Source organism: Callorhinus ursinus, unplaced genomic scaffold, assembly GCF_003265705.2.
Source record: "Callorhinus ursinus isolate GAN/ISIS: 27379988/994484 unplaced genomic scaffold, GSC_fseal_2.0 scaffold6, whole genome shotgun sequence".
NCBI classification, from domain to species: domain Eukaryota; kingdom Metazoa; phylum Chordata; class Mammalia; order Carnivora; family Otariidae; genus Callorhinus; species Callorhinus ursinus.
This window is the reverse complement of record NW_027397068.1, coordinates 52,530,669-52,555,862: the sequence shown is the minus strand read 5'-3', so window position 1 is coordinate 52,555,862 and position 25,194 is coordinate 52,530,669. Positions and strand designations below refer to the sequence as shown.

Here is a 25,194-nt window from a genome sequence, read left to right as displayed (position 1 = left end):
CAAAATAGTGTCACCACCATCTTCAAACTTGAAAAAGAGACTAAAAATGTGAGAAGTTAATACTCAGCATATGGTTTTCTTCAAAAATGGAAAAGCTTGTATAGGAATATTATCTAGCAGCTACTGAAAACTTTAAAAAGGGATTTTGAAAATGAAATCAGTTATAGAAACTTGCCTTTTGTGAAATATGTTATAATTATCTCAATATGAACATAATGTGAAAGTAAACAAAGTATAAGCTGCCCTTTTCCCATAAGGCTTGTCTTTTTTGAGAGGCTTTTTGGAGGAGGTCTGCTCCCAGAATAAATATGCCTCTTAACCGGACTTCTCAGCAGTCAACATTAGCATATGAAGTGAGGGCCCATTTTAGTGGTCCAACTTGAAACATCTTTTCCGCTATCACTGACAACTGGAACACACAGAAAGTTATGAACAAAAATAGTCTCCAGAAATTATGAACAAAAATAGTCTTGGCATCTCTTACTAGTTACTGCCTAAAATTTTGAATGTAATGCACATTTTTCTGATAAGAAAAGAAATATTGTGAGACCCTTTTTCAGGGAAGCATTAAAATTGTGTTTAAATCATCTGTAATCTGACCATCTGCACATAGCTACATTAACATTTTGGTAAATATTACTGTGACCTTTATAAACTGTGTGTGTGTGTGTATGTGTGTGCACATGCACAAACTTGTATCATTGCATATGTGGTTTTACAACCTGTTTTCTTTCCACTGTTAGAAACATTCTTCTAGAGCAGTTATGAGATCCTTTTGTTTGGAATTTCTGTCAACTTCATGGGCAAAGAAATGATGGTTTATTGTTCTGATTTGCATTTCTTTGATTACTGGTGATGTTACACATTTCTTACCTGCTTGTTAGCATTTTTCTTCTGTGAACTACATGTTTATTGTGGTATTTTCTATTGGGGTGTTTATCTTCTTTTTATAAATAAAGGATACCTACCTTTTTCTGGTTGTTATAGATATTTTCTCCTTTTAGCATTAGCAATTTAATATTGTTATGGATTTTTGTCATTCATTTAAATCTTTGTTGTTTTGAGAATGCTGATTTCAGAGTTGATTTGGGAGTGTCAGTAGGTGGTTCAGGAGAAACCCAAGTGTGACCCCATCCACTCTGAACTCATAAACTGTGAAGACCTGGTGAATCCTAAGGCGTGAGCCCCAGGGTACAGGGCACACAGCAGCCTCAAAGCTGGGGCAGGATTAAGCCCACTCAGATGCCTTCAGCCTGCTGCATCTAACTAGGTCAGTCTGCAGTGGCCCTGACAGACTGCGGGGCTATTTTTGTCAGTGTTTCTTCTGCCTCCGAAAAATTAGAATTGAGAAAAGCTACAGATGCTTCCCATATGGTTGCTATTAGTGAAATTATGTACAGAGGATTTAATTTGAAAAAAGCAAAGTAAGTACACTGAAAGTCTTTAGAGACCTAAAGGGCTGTTACAGAGACTTCCAGCTATCAAACCCACGGAGCTTCCTTGGAAGCTTCATCTTTGTGGTGGCCTCCGTCTTGTTCTTGTGACTGCCAAGGAGGGAGCCTCTTTCCTGGCGTTCATGATTTTGTCTGTCTCCTAATACAGTACTTTATGAAGGATTTGAATGTAATTTTTACCCTTTTCTCCCCCCCCAACAGATTTTTTTTTTTCTTTCCCAAAGAGACCTGTAGTCTTTTGCATACTTTGGGGCATTTCCCAATGACCAGTGAACTGAGCAGATAGCTGCCCCCGTTTTTCCTCCATCTAGGAAGTAAAGAGTTTTCATTTGCGATCAGCTGTCCTTGTTCTTAGAATGGCTTCTACATAGCAGTGAGCGGGCTGTGACGGTTTATCACTCTAATTGGTCCATTAGATGTACTTGATGTTTCACAAGATTCTAGGGAGAGGAAGAAAATGTTCATCTGCAACAGACTTGTGGAGCCTACTAATGGAGTTTAATATCTATTTTTGCCATCTGTAAAAATACATTATGGATTCATATTTTAAAGAATTAAAAAAAATTGTAGTGGTATTGATCATTAAGTCATCAAATTTAGTTACCTTCTATTAAGGCAATCAGGTGACCTCTGAATTTGATTTCCACTACATTTCCGATCAGGGTGCTTATCCCAGTACATTTGACCAACAAAGAGAATTTACTGCTACATTGTTTTCATTTTATGAGAAATACCATGTTGAAACAATATCATTTGTCTTTTAAAGAGAATTCTGCAGTCATATAACTTATAAACATACTGTAATGACATTTGTAAAGTGTGTCCCAGATTAATAAAATACTGCCAAAAAAAAAAAAAAAGTCCTTTGTCAAGTAGGTTTGGGAGACACTTACTCCCAAATTTTACTTGCTTAATTTACTAGAGAGTGCCTCAAAACATTTAATACAATTCCATGTGTTGTACTTCCTCAGAAGAAAAGACATAATTCCTACTATTTTCTAAATGTATTTACTATCAGAACCCTACTTTTTGGGAAGCATCACTCAGAGCCCCCTCTTGATAAATCCTGGGCTATGGAGTAAGCTTTTAAATAAGTACTTAAGATTATCATTATGATTCATAGCTTAAGAAGCATTTAATGTGGTTACATTTCTTTATTTCTCAGTATTTATAGGTATATAAATATCTCTTCCAAGTGCACAAAACATGTTTCTTTGTGCAAGGTGTTGGTGAAGAAAGCAGAGGAATCTGATCAAAGATTTGGTAATTTAGGTAAGAAATCATTAAATAAATAAACATATAGGATACTGTAATGACCCTTTTGGGGAAGAGAAGGAAATGGGGAGAGAGAAATGAGGTTCTTGTCTTCAGTTACAAATGGCTCAGACCATTGTAATATTAGGTTAAGTCATTCTAGGGTCCAACTAAAGCTTTTACTCCATTCAAAATCATGATATTTCAGTCTTTAATAAAATAATATTTAGGGGAGCCTGGGTGGCTCAGATGGTTAAGCGTCTGCCTTTGGCTCAGGTCATGATCCCAGAGTCCTGGGATCAAGCCCCGCATCAGGCTCTCTGTTTGGCCGAAGCCTGCTTCTCCCTCTCCCTCTACTGCTCCCCCTGCTTGTGCTCTCTTGCTCTCTCTCTCTGTCAAATAAATAAATAAATAAATAAAATCTTTAAAAAAAAAAGATAATATTTTGATAGTCTTTATTTTACTTGAGGGGGGAAAGTGTGAACCTACTTCTTTCTGGTTTTGTGTTTAACAACAGTGCCAGTTTCTTAATATGGTTTGAGCTACCAAATACGAGGTCTGCCCTGGTCCCGGGAGAGGAATGCTGAGCTATTAGGGATGGATCTTTCAAGGTGTAGCTTGAGCTGAGAATAAGAATCTGAAGTCAATTGATGCATGGTGTGGGGAGATTGCTTCCTGAAATTCCCCGAGCTCATCTCCTGCTCCAGATAGGACAGATTCCATTTCCCTTTGCCACACAGGGCCAACTACTTTCACTCTCAAATTGTCCTTTGCTCAAATTTCGTTTACTTTTGGCCATTTTTACTACTTTATTGAAGTATAGTTGACATGCAATGTTACATTAGTTTTGACAACTCTCTCCATTACGTTATGTTCACCCCGAGTGTGGCTATCATCTGTCACCATACAGCGTTATAACAATACCTTTGACTGTATTCCCTCTACCGAACCGTTCATCCCTGTGACTTACTCCTTCTCTACCTGGAAGCCTGTACCTCCCACTCCCCTTCACCCATCTTGCCCAGCCCCCAGCCCTCCCCTCACCCCAACAACCTCCAGTTTGTTCTCTGTATTTATGGGTCTATTTTTGTTTTTTTGTTTTGTTTTTTTAAATTCCACATATAAGTGAAATCATATGCTATTTGTCTTTGACTTATCTCACCTAGCATAATAAAGTTTGAGTTCCCCTCTATGTTGTCACAAATGGCAAGATCTCATTCTTTCTGTGGCTGAATAATACTCCATTGTACGGATACACCAAATCTTCTTTATCCATGCATCTGTCGATGGACGCTTAGGTTGCTTCCATACCTTGGCTATTGTAAATAATGTTGCAATAAACAGGGATGCATATATCTTTTCACATTAGTGTTTTCATTTTCTTGGAGTAAATAGTAGTGGAATGAGGGGACCATACAGTATTTCTGTCAAGGAAACCATCAACAAAAGAAAAATCAACCTACTGAATGGGAAAAGATATTTGCGAATAATATATCCAATAAGGAGTTAATATCAACAATAAAGAACTTCTACAACTCAACACCCAAAAAGCACATAACCTCATTGAGAGAGAGAGGACCTGAATAGACCTTTGTTCAAAGACCTGTAAGTGGTCAACAGACACATGAAACCATGTTCAGTGTCAGGAATCATCAGGGAAAAGTTAAAAAGTCAAACGTCGTTTTATTAAATACCAATAATGAATAGGGATTTGGTGGCCTTGGTTTTTTTTTTTCCCATATAATGTCTAACCTACAGAAAAGCTGAAAAGTTACAAGAAATTACAAAGAATTCCCATGTGCCCTTCACCCAGATTCCCTGAACGTTAGCATTTGGGGAGATTTGTTTTGAATTCTTTCCCTCCCCCCGAAAAAATACAAGCAGTCTTTTCTATAACTGTATTACATTTATCAAAATTAAGAAATTATCACTTAAACAATACTGTTGTTTGCCCTACAGACCTTATTCAGATTGCACCTTTCGGCCCAGTGATGTCCTTTATAGCAAAAGGCAATCCAGGATCATGCCCTGTATTTAGTTGTCATGTCTCTTTACTCTGTAATACTGCTTCCTTGGAGCCTTTGTTTGTAATTCATAATGTTGACGTGGCTGAAGCATTCAGTTGCTTTGTAGGATGCCCCTCAATTTGGGTTTGCCTGACGGGTTTCCTCATGATTAGATTGAGGTTATATACGCCTGACAGGAATGCCGTAGAGGTGCTGTTTTGTCCTCAGTGTATCCTGTCAGGAGGCACATGTTGATTTGTCCCAATCTTGGGGATATTATCCTCTGTCACTCTGCTAAGGTGGTGCCTGCTGGGCACCACTCGGTCGAGTTCCTGATTTTTGTTATGTAATTAAGTATCTTATGAGACTATGTAAATATTCTGTTCTTCCTCCTATATTCACCCATTAGTTTCAGTATCAATGATTCTCACCAGTTAATATGTTAGTTGCAAAGTGATGATTTTCTAATTCATTGTACCCTCTACGTTTCTTAGTTGGCTTTCTATAAGGAGGAGCTTTCCTTTCTCTCTTATTTGTTTATATCAGTGTGGACTCAGGGATGTTTAATTTATTCTATGGATTATAATGCTTTTCTCTAATTACTTATTTTGATAGATTGCCCCTGATTTAGCCAGTGGGATCCTTTTCAAGTTGATACTCACGTCCCTTTTTTTTTCTTCATTCATTTTAGAAAGAGTAGGGGAGGGGGCAGAGGGAAAGAGAGACTCTCTTAGCAGAAGCTAAGAAGATCCCTTTTGATAGTGCATACCAGATTAACCCAAATTTATCCTAAACCTTTCATAGTAGCTGATTATAATTTTTTGATACTAAAACTTCTAGCATAGGGGGTGCCTGCGTGGCTCAGCCGGTTAAGCATCAGGCTCTTAGGTTTGGCTTAGGTCACGGTCTCAGGGTCCTGGGGAGGAGTGCTTGTCCCTCTCCCTCTGCCCCTCCCCCCACTTGCATGTGCACTCTCATTCTCTCTGTCTCTAAAATAAATACATAAAAATATTTTTTAAAACATAACATATTAATTTTGTGGTAGATTATTTAAATCCCAAAAACTTCAACATGATGGTCGATAGCAATATATAGCAAATATAATAATTTAAAAGAAAATTTAAAGACCAGTAACACATCAAGAAAGTTGATCTGTTTTTAGAAGTTATTGTGACTGAGAGTAATAGCTATCATTTGAGTGCTTATTCTATGTAAGAGAGTCTAAAATGCTACTGGTAACATGTTTAAATGGTAATACTTTCTTCAAAAATGCTAATCCCCTTATAGGTTCCATTATACTACCACTTCCGTTTACAACCTTTCGTAATGCTGTACCAAGATTTTTGTTTGTTGGTAATGAGAATATGCAGTGCAGTTAGATAGTAACTCTCACTCTGTGTTGAGTTTGGAAATTGGTAATACCTTTAGGAAATTATTTTTGGTGCTCGGTATCAAAGCCTTAAAACCGTTCTTACCTTTGACCTAACAATTCCTCTTAAAATCTAATCTACAGCTAAAGCTTTATGTATAAAAATAGGGTAAAGAATTGGAATAACTTGAATGTGCAAGGAGATGAAAATAAGCATACTTGAAACGTGTGAAGAGTTTTTTGACATAGAAGTAATTACTAAAATTTTAGATTAAAATGCTGTGTAGAAAACAATATACACAAAATCGTTTATGTAAAATGCAGAAAAACAGTGTGAGCACATCCCTACTTAGCACATTGACACAAACTTCACCTTCTGCTACATCTTCGAGGTAGGAAGGCTTGGTTCTTTTCCTCACACCTGTTTGGTCCTCTGTCAGCTTGGTCTCAGTAAATGCTCAACCCAATGCCTGAGTGTCCTGTTTGATTCTGCCTTTCTGTCTTCCCCACATCCTATCTAGCGACAAGCCCTGTTGGCACCACCTCCCAAGTTCATCACATCTGCCTCCTGATGTCCAGCTCCACTACCGTTCCTGGTCCAAATCACATGAGCTCTCCGCACGTCAGGGACTGCTTCTACGCTCTGTACCATGACCCCCCCAGCCAGGCTCTACAGAGCAGCCGGGGCCACCTGTTTAAAATTATGGACCACCTGGCACTCCTCTGCTTAAAACTTTTGTTTTTCTTTGGTATAAAAATCCGTATTACAGGTCACAGTCCCCTGCTTTTCTTCTTTCTCACCACATTGTCACCCAGTTGACTTTCTTTTCATTCTCTTAATACTCATTGCTCACTCTGGCCTCAGGACCTTTGTACTAAGCCCTCCATCTCTGTCTGAAACACTCTTTTCTTGACTTTTGGACTCAAGCTGCACTGCTACTTCCTCAGGAAAGCCTTTCCTGACTCCCCCCTACCTAATCTCTCCTACCCTACCCCCAGTATTGTTTTCATAATGTTGATCTTATTTATCAACCTATTCTCTCATATACTATCTACATCCACTGGATGGAAGAGTCTTGAAGGATGCCTGGCCCACAGCAGGCACCTGGGAAAGGAATGATCTAGTGAGTGAATCGCTACTGTGTCCGAGGTTGCAGTGAAGGGGGCTCTCTTTGTTTCCAACCAAAGATGGAGCAGTTCCCCTCTAGGAATGTATCCTCCACACACTGATGATATTTGTGTAACTCTATGGGCAGCCTGTTGACAACACTGAAAAACTAGAAACAACCTGAAGTTTGGGAATCTGCCACATAAATTACGGTGTTTTCCTACAATTCATTATTGTGCGACCATTAGTAAGGGTGCTTTAGAGACATAGTGGTTGATGAGGAAAGATGTCCAGAACATAAAACGTGTTCCAGAATTTTATATGAAGATCCCATTTTTTTGTATTCTATGCCTAAATACACATATTTTGAAAAAATCTACTGGAACGGATGCTAAAATATGTCCAGTGGTTATGTCTGAATTTTGAGAATGCAGCTTCTTTTAAATGTTTTTGCTTATATTTTCTACACTTACTATTTATTGTCTAATTTATTATCTTTTGAAATATGCACATACACACACCCCAGTACTGCTAAAAATGACCCCAATACTGGGAGCCAGGTCATTGCAATTTAGGATGATGCCAGAGCTTCAGCTGTGCACAGAGCCTTTCACAGGGTAGACAGAGGAGTCTACCAACTCTCCCCTCCTGTGGTAATGCTGTCAGAGGAGTGTCAGCCACGTGTTTGTGGCTAAGAAGAAGGACAGGCCCTTCTGTGTGGGAGAATCAAGGTAAACTTTATGAGGGATGAAGGCATTTGCGTTGGCCCTTGAAGTATTTAGATGATTGAAGAGACAAACCCCATGGAAAGAAGAGCAGAAGTAAAAGAAAGGGAGGCTGGAAACAAGGAGAGGGAAGGAAATCATGAGGCCTGTTAAAGGAATAACAAGTGCAGCCATTCTGTAAAAACAGGGGCTATGTGGGGGAGTGTTGAGAAGCAATTCCTGAAAAGTAGGTAGAAACACCCCGCAGTAGCCTTCGTTTGGCAAGTAATGGGTTTGGCAAGTAACTGGGATACATGGTAGGTGTTTGAGCAGGGGAATGATGAGCAACTAGAACTGGTTTTTCAGGCAACCAATCTGACAGTTCCTAAGAATTGAAGGGGAAAGACTGGCCGTGGCAAGACTGTCTGGAGGCTGAAGGTGGAAACAAAGCGGTGAAGCGGGTTGAGCCTAGGCTGCTTGCGCAATGTGTCGCATAGGCTGCTAAGCCCGACTCTGTTTAGTAGGGAAACCCGCACACTACTTGAATGCTCTTATTTCCTAGTAACTTGCCACAGTGTCCTAAATCTCTTCCAGCCTGGCCGTGCGTGTAAATTAGGTTGTAAGATTAAAAATGTGTACTTTGGATGTCCACTTGACATCCAATTTTACTTCATTCTCCCACTTTCTTATGGCATTTACTGGTGCTCCTCACTGAGGACAGTGTAATGTCTGGGGCTAGTGGGTGGGAGAGAAAAGAGTGAATAATCATAGGCTGGGATATCCAAAAAAGGGAAACCTCAAATTGTATGTGTGTTTTTTTTTTTAAGTGAAAGATATAAGGCATTTTGTATAAGAGTTTTCTTACATATATAGATAATATATTTTCTAATGGAGACATTTCAGCCCCAAATTCTGAAGGTAAATACCTGAAATATTAAGTTGGTTTTGGGTCAAAGAAATTCATAAGTGTCCCTTTTGAAACCAGGTTAAGTTCTTTATCTTCTGCTCAGGACTCCAGCTGTCCGTCTCTCCCAATAATCCTCCATGTCTGTGAAATCCCCTCTGAAACACGTTGTAATCACAGAAATTCACAACAAAAGATGGAGAGCTCAGATAGTATTTGGTTACAAATCCCTCATGAGGAAGTGGATATGTAAACCTTTCAGAAGTCATTAAAAACAACAACAACAACAACAACACTTGGAGAGATAGTAGCTAGGCAGAAATTCTTGAATGAAGCAGTTGACCCTTCCTAGCAGCTTCAGCCCCCATGATCCAGACTGGGCAACGTGACTTTGCTGACATGTTTAGTAAGAACTGTTGCTTCAAGCATAAAAAATTTTAAATAACTTCCATGTAGTTATCCCTACACTACTGTGCCTCACAGCAGGTGCCCCAGAAAAGCTGGTTATAGCTGGTAACATGACTGTAGTGGGGTAGGAAGAAAATTGAGACAGTTTAGTCACCAGCAACATGAAACGGTATCAATGTAAAATAAAAGTATCTCTTATTGGTTTGGTGAAAAATAGAGTTTTGGCCATTCCTATGAAGTGTAGACAGAAAGGAAAATTGTTTCGGCAGTTTGAGGTCAGCATAGAGGATTTTGGGGTTATGTGAATGTGGATTTTGAGAAACAAACAAGCGTGTTGTGCTTCTTTAAAAAAAGTTCTTGTATGGAATACATTTTTTTATGGAATTGAGTGAATGTCTCAAATAATCAGCCTGTGTATCTTTTGTCACTATCCAAGGTACTTTAAAAAGGAGGCTAAAAAAGCTGGATGTTCCTGGATTTTCCAGCATCTTAAAGATTGTGGCCTCTGGGGACTGTCTAAAGGAAAAAGAGAACGGAATAAGATAACTTTGGGGAAGGAAAGTAAAACAGAATGCCGGGTGCATTGTAAAGGTTGAAAATTCACAAATTACCTCCCGAAGCTACACTCACTACTTTTTGAACACAGAGGAAATGGAAAAATCAAGAATTAAGATGGGGATCTAGAGAAAGTGACACACTGCAATATTCCTCAGTTGACGTTGGGATTAGAAGCAAGTCGCTGTGGGATTTGAAGCAGTTCAGAAGTCTTCCAGTAAGATCTACCATGATCAGAATCAGTATGCAGCAGGCAGTCTGAATGAACTGGGTCTTTTAATTATGCATACCAAATCTATATGGTTTTAGCTTTTAAAAATTTCAGCAATAAAGCATAAATTCCTTTATAAAATGAATCTCTGCTTTTACTTTTCCAGGACTATAAAGCATAAACAAAGTCTATTTCTTAGTATTTGCCTCTTAAAATAGCAATAGCTATGGTCCCCAGCATTTTATATTAAACACTAAATTCTGCCAAACACCAAGAGATTTTAAACTGCCATTTTGATAGCTGTGATAATCAAATTTAGTATATGTGATTTTTTTATGTAAAATATTTGAAAGTCTGCAGGAAAACATTTTAAATTTTTTTTAAGATTATTTATTTATTTATTTGACAAAGAGAGAGACAGCGAGAGAGGGAACACAAGCAGGGGGAGTGGGAGAGGGAGAAGCGGGCTTCCCGTGGAGCAGGGAGCCCGATGCGGGGCTCGATCCCAGGACCCTGGGATCACGACCCGAGCCGAAGGCAGACGCTTAACGACTGAGCCACCCAGGCGCCCCAACATTTTAAATTCTTATAAACGGTGAGAATACTCTATAAGTACTGTGTTTTTCTAATCTGAGGGTTTAGCCTGTCCGTGTTCTATGAACTATTGGTAGAACAACTAGATCTTCATCTGTATCTTGCTCTATTCATTTATATATGCATTCTGATGTACACACACCCAGCCTTTTGATGTTTTCTAAGGAGTGCAAAACAGTGCTGTGTTACACAATTTTCTGTGGAATAAAGCTTTGTTAAAAATAATAAAGGCAGAAAAGCTACCAGATATCTCATAATCTCATGTAATCCTTGGTGCAGCTTAAAAATTCCCATTTTATAAGAACTGGTTTTTTCTGTGAGTAGCCAAAAGTTAAGAAGGAGAACTAGGAGAGAAGGAGGAGGCAGGTGACACACGAGCCGCTTTGGTGATAGAGAACATGCTGCAGGCCACAGGCTGCTTCCACGCTTTACATCACGACAAAGCGCTCTGCGGTTTTACGGGTAACGGGAGGCACTCAGGTTGGGCCAAGAACCGATGAATCATCATCTCTGCTCCAGAGCAATTTTCGGGGACCTCTGAGGGAAGCGGGAGGGGGGGACGGGGGGGGGCCAGTGAGTGGGAAATGAGGAGGTAAACTAAAGGGAAGAGGTTGGATTCCTCAGAGTTGTCCTAAACTGTTCTGTAGTCGAGCTGATAATTCACCAGCTGTGCCATTATAAAATAAAACTGTGCCATGTTTTATACTAGGTATACTATATACTAAGTATATGTAGTATGTAATATAAATTATACTATGTAATATAAATAATAAATATTAATTTCCCTCTAATGTTTCAGGATTTATGTATTTATTACTTTTTAGAACTTACATTTGTTACAAGTGATTTCCATTCCCTTAATCTGAATTATGAACTGGTGTTTGTGCCTTCGTCCATCAGCCAGGATCCTGCACCGATGCAGTTCTGGTGTGTGGGGTTAGGAAGGATCTTTCTCAGACAGCTACTGTGCAGTTAGAGTTGGAGATGCTCCGTCGCTGATGGTGCCACACACTGGGGCATACACATCTCCTTGAGCCTCTTGTCATAGAAAACCCTTTATTCTCTTTCCTCCCTTGTTCGCATTCAGCTGTTTTTTCCTGGATGAATGCATCATCGTTTAGTTACAAACTGTTGTTCCGAGGGGAAGAGTGGCGCAGTGTCTCCACACAATGTCACCTCCTGTCTTCGCCACCTGCCTTCTCTCCTTGTGGTACCAGTCCTTTCCCATCAGCAGGCGACGCTGGCCTCGTGCTTCCTGGGCAGTCGGAAGTGAGAAGTCACCTACATAGGGTGCAGATGCTGCAGTAGGTCATGGTGGAGGGATTAGGTGTCTAGTTCCACAAGTTACTCACCTTCCGGATAGCAGAGGGTCCTCCTCTATAACACTGGCATGGTAACAGGGTCGTTGTGAGATGAGACCAGTTCCTGTGTGTAAAGGCCCTTAGAACAACCATACACTAGACGATCAGGAGTTTAAGGAGTTATTTGTATTGCCTGTGGCATGGCGGAAAGAATTGGTGCTTCATGTGGCAGAGTTTTCTTCTGTTACCCCTTCTCTTTCCCACCTGTCCATCTCAGATACATATACCACCGATCACAGTGCGGAAGGATGGATGTGATGGCAGGGATAGACACTATGGATAATTTCTGAGGATTTGATCGGAAGTAGAGCCAGAAGAGGCTTGGGGCAAGTAGCCAGATAAGGGGAGGAGAAGATTCTTCCAAGGAGTGGCGGCAGCGCGTACGACATTGTTGGTACCTGGGGAACCAAGTTCTGGAAAGTGCAGCTCATCAAAGCCGTGTGTAAGGCTGGAGGGGAGACTGACAAGTAGGCCCGCAGCCGGTGATGCTGTGGGTCATGGAGAGCAGGACTTCCATGCCAAGGGGGCTGGAGTTTATCCCAGGAAAACTGAGGCATTCAAAGAAGTTGCATGATCATACTTGCATTCTAGAAAATGGGAGTGTCAAAGCTGTCAGTGACTGGTTGATGTGGGTCAGTACCTGGAAGGCCATACATAGAGCAGTGAGGAGACCCTCATGACAACTTCCTGTCCCCTGAAACCTGCTCCTAATCTTCCATCAGCTGGGAAACAGATAACCGAGCTAGTTACATTTGAGTCTGAAGTATGAATATGTAGACTGAGGGAGGGAATGAAAGGTTTTTTTTAATTTGCGAATAGGAATTATGTTTTGTTTGATACATTCCTGTTTCCTGTCTTTGTTCTATTTAAGTGAGCTGTCAGGTAATTTAGGGTCTCAGTCTTAATATTAATAGAGCCCTACCAAATATATAGGTATGGAATTAGGGGAGTAAGTTGACATTTTAATAACCTGTCTCAAAAATTCCTAAAAGCCAACACACCTCTTTGGTTAGTGCTTATTACTGTCTCATGAATTTGGTTGCTTTGATGAGGAAGAACTGGAGAATTCTTCCACTTCTTTAGACATGCAGGCAGTATTTGAATATTAATCATACCCCAGCCATTGTACCAAACGTGAGCATGGAGAAGTTTGTAAGGCTTGGTTTAAACGAACATCGACCATGTCCCTCTAGCAGTATTAAGGTCTACTGGGGAAAAAAAAAAAACAGTGCAACAGTTGGAAGACGTGAGGGAAATAAATTGCAGGAGAAGATGCCCTCTCTAGCATCCCTATTGCACTAGCCCTGCTTGGAGGGAAAGCAAGAGGAAAAGATCACCATTGATTTGAAGCCCCTAGAGCTGTGATTTTTTTTTTTTTTTAACCACAGTTTATTCTGCCCACCTCTACCCTCGCAGGGACATTTGACCATGTCTGAAGACATTTTTTTTGATCATCTTAACTCTGGGTGGGGGTGCTTGTGGTGGTGGTGCTGTTGGCATACAGAAAGTCCTAGAATGCCGCTAACTGTCCTATAATGTCCTACAAAGCTCCCTCCCCATCCCCTGCCACCCGCAGCAAAGATTATCCAGTCTAAAATGTCAGGAGTACCAGGCTCGAGAAGCCTTACACTAGAGATGTTATCTATACGGGCTACTTTTGAAAATGTCAGCAACTGGTTGGGGAAGACGATGGGCACTGAGACAGCGGTGGAGATGTGGGGTGGGGGGGGCTGAACTGCAGCTGGCCTTCCACTGGCCCTACTAAGTAGTCTTTAGTTCTGAGGGTGTTAAAAAAAGGTTGATTGCCAAGTCCAATGGGTGCTTGACCCACAAACATCTTAGAAATCCTATGTGTCCGGTTTCTTTAGTGGGTCAATTCCTACTCAGAAGGGCTCAAAAGGTTTTATTTTCTTATAAAAATTATAGTTCTTCCTTCAAATTGGGCCGATTGCTCGCCCAAACTCATTAATTTAATTGGTTTTAATGAAAGTATTCTGGCCCCCGTGCCACCACGGGGCCCAGCAAGGACTTGACAGGATCCTTTTTCCTCAGTTTCCCCTCTGTGCCCTTGGACAAAAGCCATTCTGAAGATAAGCTTAAGGTAAAATTATAGAAATGTTGAGTTCAAAGTTTACAGTGTAATTTATCACCGGCTTAAAAAAAAAAAAAAGATCAGTATAGGTCCCAGAATTTATCTAGAAATCATTTCTGAAACTCCAGCGTTTATATTCATTGATTGTTCCTTTCCTCTGGGAAGACCTTCAGAATTTCCAATCCTTGCTAAAGCAAGCCAGTCTTTTGGAACCTCCTGAAGAGCCACGAAACTTCATTTCATGCAGTTTTTCAACAGCTCCATGTATGTTCTCGGTGAAGGGCGAAAAAGAACAGAGGTCTCTCTGCTTGACTGATCCTAAATGATCGTGGGAACAAAATCAGCCATAATCTTCAGGGTTTTAAATGTCATTTTTAATACATCAGGAAACCAAAATGCAGAATGGTCTGGGAAGAAAAAAAATAACACTTAGATGGTTTTGGAAAACAATTAAGTTTTTAATATGTGCTTAATGCACAATCCTGGTTGGGGTCCCAGCTGAGTCTGAATCCCTGAGCTTGAACTGATATTTAACAACCATTTCTTAACCGGGGAAGGCCTCCCCTACTCCCAGCCCACACCCATTTGAGCTTCACTGGCTCTTTTGAACTGAAACCATTCTCACTTTTTACTTGGTTCAGTGAACAAGGTTACTGTTTAAAAACTGAGGCTGGGGAGTTGTGGTTCTCACTGCCCTCATGCCCCCCCTCGGCCCCCGTCAAGTGTACCTCAAGCTGTGTGAGGCCTAATACTTAGGACGATTAAAAGGGCCCTTCACTGACTCTCTGGTGTTTGCCTGGCGGAGGAACTCAAAGCAAGAGGAGGGAGACATGCAGAAATGTTGCAGCCCATTCAAGAAAGAAGGATTTTAGGATGGAAGACGCTAAGCCGGACTGTAAGTTCTTGGACTCAACACGTGTTTTAAAACTCTGAATAAGGAAATTCGGGAATCAGACCATCTCTAAACCAGTTTTTAACACTTAAGATGGGCAAAAGTACACAGCAGAAAATCTTTTGTTTTGTTTTGGGGGAAAAACACCTTACTGGTTTTAATGTTCTTCAAAAAAGGAGTGTGAAGTTTAATTAAATGGAATAAGCTCTGTTATGTTCTATAGATGATGGATTTACACTTCTGTCTTCGTTTGTCCTGGAGCCATGTGATAGCTTCTGTGAAAATTATAGGCAAACCATCATTATTCTCCATTTTCCATGTTCCTACTTTTTTCTCTTTTGGGAAAAACCAAAATGAAGGCCCTAACAACTCCTAGGGTTTCCTCTACTAAGTGCTGGATGTAGGCTGTAGCAAGCTACACACACAGTTGTGCTGCTGTCCAAAGAAAATTTTAGCACCTAGTTTATTGTTGATATCTTAAAAACATTTGACACTTTATTATTTATTTTAAGTAATCTCTTCGCCCAACATGGGACTCAAACTCACAACCCCAAGATCAAGTTGTTTGTTCTACCAGCTGAGCCAGCCAGATGTCCCTGATGATTTCTAAATGCTCTTAATATTTGTATCTGGACCAGATCAGGAGAATTGGGGAAATGATTGCTTTCCTACTTAGAGTGGTATTTTTGGGAAGTGTTGTTTTTCCCTGCTTAAAAAGAAAAGTCCTACTTCGCTTGCTTACCTCTCGGTTTCCTAGTTTTTTAATCAAGCATTGCCTGTATTTTCTTCTTAGATTTCTCCTCACCAGAATGCTTTTGTTTTCGTTGCATATAAAGTGAATCACAGGACCTTTACAGGCACTGGAATCTTATATACTACATTTTGAAGTTATTTTTATCTCATTTTCTTCTCTAGAAATGTAGCTGTTTTATTCAGTTTAATTCTTGAGAGTAACAAAGATGCTTTATTCACTAAATTATTTGTCCTCATAAAATATTATAGATCTTCATTTTCATAGGTAATATTTGCAAATTTTATAATAAAAACACATTTGATCTAGGAACGAAATGTTACATATAGTGTCAGGATCCAGTAACCATTAGGAGATAGATTGTAGTGTGAATAAATGGTTTGCTTTTGTTATTTTAGGTTTATAAAATAAGGAGTCAGAGTGGCATATTAGACATGTCTTTGGAACTGGATCTGACTTTTCCTTATAGCTCTGTGATGTCAGACAAGTTACTTATATTCTATAAGTGGTGTTGGTATCATTATTATACAATGGGAATAATCTCTAATTTGCAGGATTTTGTGTACTTGATAGAAGTAGTAAAATGCCTTACTTAATGCCCAGTTTCCCAGAAAAAAAAAAGTGCATGTTATTAATACACGTATTATCTCATTTTCAGTTCTGTTAACTCACTTTCAAATTCATTTTGTACTTAATGACTCTTTTACAGAGACCTACTTTTCCATGCGGAAAGCATATTTACATATAGTACTAAAGTCTTAGGATTAGACATAGTTGCATACCTAATAAGCACTGGTTTTCATAATGAATTATTTAAATGTGATAGAATAAGATTGCTTGAATCGAATGAAATACAGGTTACCCAGTAAGAAAATTGGATAGATGTCTCTATACACTTTACATGGCATCCTCTCTGCCCATTCATAGAAGCCCATATAGCTGTGGGTGCAGAACCACCTGATGTAATAATGTTTACTGTCTTTTTCCCACACTACAAGGTATGCTTGATGACGGCAGGGAATTTTGTCTGTTTTGTTCACTGCTGTGTCACAAGCACCTACGACATTGCCAACCAGGGGACAGTTTATCTAGTCAGTTTATCAAATTAATGCATCAGTCCCTAGTCTTCAGTAGGGCCACACCTACTCTTTATAAAACACACAAAATAACAAATGAGGATACAGTTTTATATATAAAATAAAGAGTCTCACTGCATGAGAACCTAATGGTTATTTCGGTGGTTGATAAAGCGCTAGTGGTTTGTCCAACTTCTGGAAGAAAAGAAAAAGTCAGCAGGAAATGTTACTGTCTTCTGTTACAGGTGATTAACCATGTGCCAAGCAGAACAGAAAACCAAAAAGTTTACTTCCTTTGTGAAAAATTGTTAAAGTAAGGACTCTCGTGAAATAATTTCATGATAAAATGCCAGGTCATAGGCCAGATAAGCTCCTTCTTCCTCTAAACCCTGGGCGAGGTTGTGCTCTGCTCTGAAGGTACAGACCCTTCCACACACTCAGTGATGATCCACACCCCCTGGCAAACTCAACCTCCTTCACCAGGAATTTTATGTTGTCCTATTTTTTAAAAGCTAAAAATTATGTTAAATGACGCTTTGGAAAAACACGAGGCATTCTCAAAGTTACATCGAATCTCTACTTCTGTCAAGAAGATAAAATGTTGCACTTTATAGCCAAAAGACCAGATTTCCACACTCGCCTCTAACACTGTCGGTGTGACCACAGGCAAATCCCATTTAACCTCCTGAGCCTCCCCATCCCCCACCCTGGCCATGGTAATGCCTGCCCTAATCAAGTTAAGATGGCCAAGTAAGTTTATACCCAAGAAAGTGATTTGTAATCCATAAAGCAAGTTATACAGTGGTACCTAAAGTTATACTAAAAAACAACACAAGTTATTTCCTTAAATGAAAAATTTAATCACTTTATGACCATATATATATAAATATATATATGTATATATATTCTGTATTTGTCAAAGTATCATTATTTAGGGGAGGAAAACCCCACCAAAATAGTAAGCAGACCAAGGTACAGTTTTTAATGCCATATATGTACATTTTTTTTAATTTAGCAAACACTGTAGCATAATGGTTAAGATATACTAGATTTTAAAGTCAAACTGATGATGATTTTACCCATGATTTAGCCATATATGTTAGACAAATTTCTTAACTTTTTTGAGCCTTGACTTTTGTCTCTGTACAGTGGGGAGAGTATTACCTAAATGCAGGCTTACTGTGAGAAATAAATTGAATGACAAAGTGCTTAAAGCATCTAGTACAGTCTGGAACATAATAGAGTTCAATAAACGGTGATTGTGTTTGTATAGTTAATATTTTTTAATTCTCTATAAACATTGAATATATGATTTGCCTTTTAAATCATACGGTACCAAACTTTTAAATATATTAGTTAACTGCTACTCTGTATAAAAATCTGGTAGAAATTTTCCCAAAGAAAATGATCCTCTGATTTTCTGTAACTTTTACTTTTCTGAGTCTGAGGATATTTAGATTAAGTGGTCTTTGAAACAAACATCAATACAATTAAAGTTTCCAAATACTATCATTCATTCACCTAAACCACCTGAGATCTCAAAGTATGTTAAGTGGGGTTTAACTTATCCCTCCATAGCAAAACACACTGTTCATAAGGGAAGAGCTTGGGCAGGGGTGTTTCTTGGTTTTTGTTTGTTTGTTTGTTTTTTAAAGATTTGATTTATTTGAGAGAGAGTGAAAGCGAGAGAGATCACAGGGGGAGAGGGAGAAGCAGACTCACCACTGAGCAGAGAGGCCGATGTGGGGCTCAATCCCCGGACCCTGGGATCATGACCTGAGCCAAAGGCAGACAGTTAACTGACTGGGCCACCCAGGCGCCCTGGGCAGGGGTGTTTCAAAGGCAGAAGTTAAGAATTCTCTTTCTTGAGAAATGCCTGTTGCCAGTGAATCTTCTGTGCTGTCCAGCCAGAGTCCAAGTTGAAACATAAAAATCTGCTGGTTGTGTTCTAGAAATGAAATAGAATGAAAGGCCGGGGGAAGACTGTAATCAGTAAGAAGGGCATCACGGTAGTAATGCATATTGTCACACAACCTAAAGATGTTAAAGTTCCAAGATGGACCTCGTATAGTCTAAAATGCACATCATAGGGGCACCTAGGTGGCTCGGACTCTTGATTGAGCATCGGACTCTTGATTTCACCTCAGGTCAGGAGCTCAGGGTTGTGAGATTGAGCCCTGCGTCAGGCTCCACACTCAGGGGAGAGTCTGCTTGAGGTCCAGTCCATCTCCCCCTGCACCTCCCCCTTCGCTCTCAAATAAATAAATAAATCTTTAAAAAAATAAAATGCACATCATATTAAAAGTCACCAATCCTTTCTCAGAGCATTTCACTGAGTCACTGTCTGGTGAATATTCTCTGAACTGAAGTTTTAGTACTGAATTGCAAGCATTTACTGTATACTGTCTTGACAATATAATTTACTTTTCTTACCAGAACCTCAAGGTGACATGAAATAGATAAATTTCAATTGAACTATAAACCAATTTCAAAACTTAGGTCAAGCTTTTAACATATGGGACTCTCTCCATTAGAAATACTTTCCTACAAAACCTAGTCTATTTAAAAAGATAATGCCATAATCCATTTCTGGATTATAATCTGTTAGGTTATGTAAATAAATTCTTAGTATCTTATCACAGAATAAAATAATGTTGCTTGAGCAGCAAGTATTACATGTGATGAAAGACCAAGAAGGTGAAGTTAATATTTAAGCTTTCCATTTACTTAATCTGGTATTAGCAATGCAAAGTTGCCCTGGTTTTCTGTAACACAAGAGTTATAAAGTACTGTCAAAGATTAACATTCTTTTTTTTTTAAGATATTATTTATTTATTTGACAGAGAGAGAGAGCACAAGTAGGCAGAGCGGCAGGCAGAGAGAGAGAGGGAGAAGCAGGCTCTCTGTTGACCAGGGAGCCCGATGCGGGGCTCGATCCCAGGACCCTGGGATCATGACCTGAGCCGAAGGCAGCTGCTTAACCGACTGAGCCACCCAGATGCCCCAAAGATTAACATTCTTATATAACATTTTATTAAGAATTCTTTGAATATTTGAATTTTGTGTTTTCTGGTAATCAAAATATATAATTTAGATATGTAAGTATTTAATGTTTTTATAATTACATGCTATCAATACTAGCCAACAGTTACACTCAAGGTAAAAAATAAAACAAGTGTGTCAGTCAAGAATTTTAGTTGTATCAAAAAAATTATCAAGAACTAAGTGAAAGGAGGGTCTGGGGGGATGGGTTAGCCTGGTGATGGGTGTTAAAGAGGTCACGTACTGCACGAAGCAGTGGGTGTTATACGCAAACAGTGAATCATGGAACACTACATCAAAAACTAATGATGTAATGTATGGTGATTAACATAACATAATAATAATAAAAAGAACTAACTATACATATGTGAGAGTTCTCTTAGTTCTTAAATACATGGAGTTTGGCATATTAAGCATTCTTAAGTACATTCTTAAATATTTATGTATTTTTTAGAAGTATTTTTGCAGGTATATGGTGGGTATTAGGAATAAGATGGGCCCTTGTACTAAAGTAGCTCTCAATCGTGTCAATTTTGTATGGTGTTTTAGACTTCTCATATAAATTATAAAATCGGTAACCAGTAGCAACAGAGTTAACTAAAATCCTGCTGTGAGCACCTAAGAAATACACATACCTGAGAATACATGAAGTGGAGATGATGTGATTCATCCGGTCTAGAGAAGGGCTGTGTTCTTCAGGAACTGTTAAATCAATTGTGCTGAAGGCTTAAAGCTGTTCGTTGTTTGTTTTGTTTTGTTTTTTTCTTAATTTTGAGATGGATCTTGGATTTTGCTTTATTGAGCTGTATGTCACAACACCTAATAAAACAGCAATCCCACAGCTACCTCACAGCAGCAGATGAGTTAAATGGCCCACTGCAGTGGGTGAGGCTGGGTTCTCCCAAGTCACAGCCCAGGAAACTGTAAATGTGCTGGTACAGGCATATTTCATTTTACTGTGCTTTGCAGATAAGGCTTTTCTTTCTTTCTTTTTTTTTAAAAAAACTGAAGGTTTCTGGCAACCCTTCATCCATCAAGTCTATCAATGCCATTTTTTCCAACAGCATTTGCTCACTTCATGTCTCTGCATTACAGTTTGGTAATTCTTACAGTAATTCAAACTTTTTCATTATTATATTTGTTATGGTAATCTGTGATCTTTGATGTTACTATCATTGTTTTAGGGCACCACAAACTGCACCTGCAAGACAGTGAACTTAACAAATGGGGGTATTCTGACTGCTTCGCGACCAGCCATTCCCCCATCTTCCCCTCCTGGGGCCCCCCTAATCCCTGAGACACAACATGTTGAAATTAGCCCAATTAATAACCCTACAGTGGCCTCTAAGTGTTCAAGTGAAAGCTGAGATAGGCCAAAAGCTAGGCCTTTTAAGCCAAACAATTAGCGACGTTGTGAATGTAAAGGAAAAGTTTCTCCAAGGTAATTAAAAGCACTACTCCAGTGAACACATGAATGACAAGAAAGTGAAACTGCTTTACACAGATATGGAGAAAGTGAGTGGTCTGGATGGAAGGTGAAACCAGCCACCAGATTCCTTTCAGCCAAAGCCTAATTCGGAGCAAGGCCCTAACTCTCCTCCATTCTGTGAAGGCTGGAGAGGCGAGGAAGCTGCAGAAGAAAGTTTGAAGCTCACAGAGGTTGGTTCATGAGGTTTAAGGGAAGAAGCCATCTCCATAACAGAAAAGTACAGGGTGAAGCAGCAGGTGCTGATGTAGAAGCTGCAGCAAGTTCTCCAGAAGATCTGGCTTGGATCATTCATGAAGCTGGCTACACTAGACAGCAGATTCTCAGTGTAGATGAAATGCCTTCTGTTGGAAGAAGGTGCCATCCAGGATTTCCTTAGCTAGAGAGAAGTCACTGCCTGGCTTCAAAGCTTCAAAAGATAGACTGACTCTAGTTAGTGCCTTTCAGTTGAAGCCAGCGCTCTTTTATCGTTCTAATTATCCCAGGGCCCTTAAGAATTAGACTGAATCTGCTCTGCCTGTGTTTCATAAATACAACAACAAAGCCTGGATGACAGCCCATCTGTTTACACCATGGTTTACTGAATATTTTAAGCCCACTGTTGAGATCTGCTTAGAAAAAAAAAAAAAAAAAAACTTCTTTCAAAATATTCCTGCTAATTGACAATGCACCTAGTCACCCAAGAGCTCTGGGGGAGATGAAAACAATTGTTTTCCAGCCTACTAACACAGTAGCCATTCTGCAGCCCATGGATCAAGGAGTCATTTCAGCTTTCACATCTTCTTATTTAAGATGTACATTTCGGGCACCTGGGTGGCTCAGTTGGTTAAGCGACTGCCTTCGGCTCAGGTCATGATCCTGGAGTCCCAGGATGAGTCCCGCATCAGGCTCCCTGCTCAGCAGGGAGTCTGCTTCTCTCTCTGACCCTCTTCCCTCTCATGCTCTCTCTCATTCTCTTTCAAATAAATAAATAAAATCTTTAAAAAAAATAAGATGTACATTTCAGGGGCTTCTGGGTGGCTCAGTTGGTTAAGCGTCTGCCTTCGATTTCAGGTCATGATCCCAGGGTCCTGGGATCAAACCCCGCATTGGACTCCTTGCTCAGCAGGGAGCCTGCTTGTGCTACTTTCTCTCTCTGTCTCTCTGACAAATAAAATCTTAAAAAAAAAAAGGCAATACATTTCATAAGGCTGTGGCTGCTGTAGATAGTGGTTCCTCTGATGGATCTGAGCAAAGTCAGTTGAAAACCTTCTGGAAAGGATTCACCATTCTAGATGCCATTAAGAATATGTGATTCATGGAAAGAGGCCAAAATATCCACATGAACAGGAGTTTGGAAGAAGCTGATTCCGCCCCTTATGGGTGACTGTGAGCGTTCAGGACTGCAGCGGAGGAAGTAACCGCAGACGTGGTGGGCACAGCAGGAGAACTAGAATTAGCAGTGGAGCCTGAAGTTGGGACTGAACTGCTGCGATCTCATGATCAGTCTTGAACGGATGAGGAGCTGCTGCTTATGGATGAGCAAAGAAAGTGATTTCTTGAGATGGAATCTACTCCTGGTGAAGATACCATGAAGCTTGTTGAAGTGACAACTAAGAACTTAGAATATTATATAAACTTAGATGATAAAGCAGCGGCAGGATTTGAGAGGACTGACTCCAATTTTGAAAGAAAGTTCTACTGTGGGTAAATGCTATCAAACAGCATGGCATGCTACCAAGAAATTTGTCATGAAAAGAAGAGTCAATCAATGTAGCAAACTTTATCATTGGCTCATTTTAAGAAATTACTGCAGCCACCCCAACCTTCAACAACCACCACCCTGATGAGTCAACAACCATCGACATCAAGGCAAAACTCTCCAGCAGTAGAAAGGTTAGGATTCACTGAAAACTCAGATGATGTCTAGCATTTCTTTTAGTAATAAAGTATTTTTTAATTATAGTAAGTACATTGTTTTCTTAGACATAATGCATTGCACACTTAGTAGACTATAGTGTAAACATAACTTTTATATGTACTGGGAAAGTAAAACATTCATTTGACTTGCTTTGTTGTGTTATTGGCTCTTTGTGGTGTCTGGAAGTGAACCTGCAAAATCTTTGAGATATGCCTATGTTGAGAGTTAGGGACATGACTGATGACCCTTCCTTCCTAGAGGGTTTTGCAAATGAAAAAACAGTAAGATAGACTCATTTCCTTTTGCTGTCTATGATATGTAAATGGATTTTTGGTGGGGGCACCTGGGTGGCTCAGTGGGTTAAGCATCCAAGTCCTAATATCGGCTCCGGTCATGAGATCGAGCCTGCATCAGGCTCTGTGCTGGGCATGGAGCCTGCTTGAGATTCTCTCTCTTCCCCTCCCACCCCCCCCTTGCATGTACATTCTCTCTCTCAAAAAATAAAATAAAATAAAAACAAACTCAATGGAAGTTCAGACCTTCTCTTCAGAGCAACACAGAAAAAAATGGTTTTTGGTAAAGAATTGGGAAGATCAACTAATTTCTAGTGACAAAAATGTTGTTTTTCAATCTTTTTGTAAACTTGCTTCCTAAGTTTATATATATATATATATATATATATATATATATATATATATATATATATAATTTTATTTACCAAAGTCTAATGAAACGTCACAGAAAGTTTGGCACAAACAGAAAGGAAAGACCACCCGTAATCCCGTCACCTTGACGTAGCTATACCAATTTTCACATATTCCCCTTCAGCATCAATGTGCACATGTATCATTTAATTATTCTCATTAAGGGTTACATTATAAGCATGCATGGTACTGCCTTTTAGTACTTTTATTTTTACTGGTTAGATAATAACCCATGGAAGGAAGATTCTCCCATTGGCTATTGTTGCTTTTGGGTTTTGACAGTTGTAAATGGTTGCTGGGGAGGAAAAACATTTCCTTTACTCTCTTAGGTTAGGTCCCTGAAGGCCTATGAATTGAACTAACAAAGGGCGGATTAACCAGAGAAAAGGTGCACAGTTTTTATTTTTACCTACACTGGAGTTCACAGAAAGGAAGTAAAAGTCACAAGTAGTGAGTTTGGGCTCTGGGGCACTTACACCATTTTAACAAAGGAAGCAGGGTTTGGGCTTCAGGGGCTGATAAATTGTGAAGTGGCAAGGAAATAGAAGATGCACAGAGAAGATGAGGGTTAATGTAGTAAGGTTTGTTTTTGCAAACTCATCTCTGTGCTGACCGACTGTCTCTGGGGATGAGAGTCACTCTTTTTCTGGTACAGGAGAGGGGGATACTGTCGCAAGGGAAATTTATGCCCCTGATTTTAGGCGGATGGGGAGTGGGGGACAGGCCGAGAATTCTTCCTGAATCTGCTGAATCTCAACTGCCTTCAGCTCAAAATAATACCTAATGTCACAGTGGCATCTCTTAGAGGTGACATATGCCGTCCCCTTCCCGGTCCTCTAATGGACATCTTTAGGTGTAAGGCTTTCCGTGTTTTAGATTGTTTCTTTGAGAGACTCAGAAGCAGGACTGTGGAGTTGATCATTTTGGACTTTTTAACAGCAATGGGTAAATATTGCTGGACTCCTTTCCTAGCATCATGTCAACATGTCAATGTACCGGGGCTCCATTTTAACACTGACCCTTTGCTCCTCACATTTTCAGTGCTGCATTTGGAAGCACGCGTCTGATATTTCTCTTCTGGGTACATCCTAGATGAGAAATCAGGAATTGTCTGTTCAAGGATCCAGAAAGGGATAGTTCTAACCATAGGTGAAGCTGGTACTGTGATTTTAAGGGGTAGCATAACTTGAAGCAGGTGCTTGTCTCCCTGTTGACCTGTGGGTGAGGGGTAACTGAAGATGTTTTTTAAATTATAAATAGATAATATGGGTAGGGTTAAGTCTTCATGAGCTGTTCACCTCTAAAGCCAAATTAACATTTGAT

At 39.7% G+C, this 25,194-nt stretch overlaps 1 protein-coding gene across 9 annotated transcripts in view; it reads left to right on the top strand.

Annotated features, from left to right (window-relative positions):
* Positions 1 to 25,194, top strand: part of MAP7 (microtubule associated protein 7) — a 168,033-nt gene that overhangs the window by 52,741 nt on the left and 90,098 nt on the right. Inside the window, exon 1 of one of the 9 annotated variants that reach the window (XM_025865895.2) lies at positions 14,897 to 14,915. The exons of the other annotated variants lie outside the window; for them this stretch is intronic. The gene's annotated coding sequence lies outside the window, so the exon portion shown is untranslated. Of the gene's footprint in view, positions 1 to 14,896; positions 14,916 to 25,194 lie in introns of those variants that run through there. 9 annotated transcript variants of the gene reach the window in all.